The sequence below is a fragment of the Gekko japonicus genome, unplaced genomic scaffold, assembly GCF_001447785.1.
Source record: "Gekko japonicus isolate JY-2015 unplaced genomic scaffold, Gekko_japonicus_V1.1 scaffold871, whole genome shotgun sequence".
NCBI classification, from domain to species: domain Eukaryota; kingdom Metazoa; phylum Chordata; class Lepidosauria; order Squamata; family Gekkonidae; genus Gekko; species Gekko japonicus.
Window position 1 is genome coordinate 417873 of NW_015160863.1, and position 1368 is coordinate 419240.

Sequence of the window (1368 nt, forward strand, 5' to 3'; positions counted from 1 at the left end):
AACTACCACCTCCCATGATCTGGACACAATGCTGCTGTTAATGCATCCTAAGATTGCATTAGATTTCTTCGCAGTCACATTGCACTGCTGGATGTAGCTGGACTTTTCAGTAAATAAATAAACCCTACTAGGCAAAGCCAGCATTACCACACACTACACAAAAAAACAACTTGATGCCTGATATAAGATACAGAAATTTCCCCAAAAGTTTCACTGCATTTGCCCAGTGCTTGACTTTGCTCTTACGGCATAGTCATTTATGACTATCCCCTTTGATAAGTTCCACATGGAATTTGGGTTTATGAGCGCACTGTTCATTTAGCTACCTGGATGTATGTTTGCTTGACTAGATGTATGTATGCTTGAGGAACTGCCCTTTAGTCAAAAAGAAAAAGAAAAGAAATTAGGTAAGAAGAAAAAATAATAATAGAAGGGTGACCCCCAAGAAAACACAGCATGGTTTATCCCCTGTATTTAATTCTTTGTCTCTGCGATAAAAGAGCTGGTTCAAAATCTTGGAAGGTGTCCACTTTTTATAATTTAAATGATAACAGAATTAAGCTGTGAATTAATGAGCAAATGATGTCTTGATATACTTGCCGCATCGCATAACTATATTAGGCTTCTATTTTTTTTTTAAGTGACTGACAGACTGTCATATCCATCTAGTGCAGAAAATGAAGAGATAAGCAGCACTCTGGGCTTTTGTGCAGCTTGATGACTCAGGGAGCACCTTTAATGGGCATTGGTGCCATCGCTAGTACCATGGGGATGTTTCAGCAACCTGGAAACCTCTTCAGATCAGCAGGATGGGACCATTCAATTCAAGATACCTCCTAGGACTGTATGAGACTGTCCCCCTTCCCAGTTTTGACTCTGCCCAGAGAAAGAGAAACACAGTTTTGGGTTTTTGGTAGGATTAGTTTCCAACATCTCAGCCCTGCTGTTACTTCCTGCAAACTTGTTTTGGTTTTGCCGTCTCCCTTATGTGCATCAAACCCACGGTTCTTCGTTTGCATGCTGTACTCCATTTTCTTGGCCTTGTCTCCCACCCACCCCCGGTAAAAAGTATGCATTTTCCAACAATATTTTCCCAGCATATATAAATCAACATTAAATCACACACATTTTCCATTAAAACACCAAATAAAATGCTTATAAAAGTTATACCTGTGTGTTCAACCAGGTGGGCAAGGAGGTGAAGCAAAGAGGGGCTAAAGGTCTCCAGAAGGCTGGGCGGACCCAACATGTTGGTTCATGTTGCATATGGATAGTGGACAAACAAGGTTGTTGGACTGAGAATTTTCACTTTTGACCAATGGCTTACAGCGGAGAATAGAGAGCCTATCATCCTGTCCAGTGAACTGG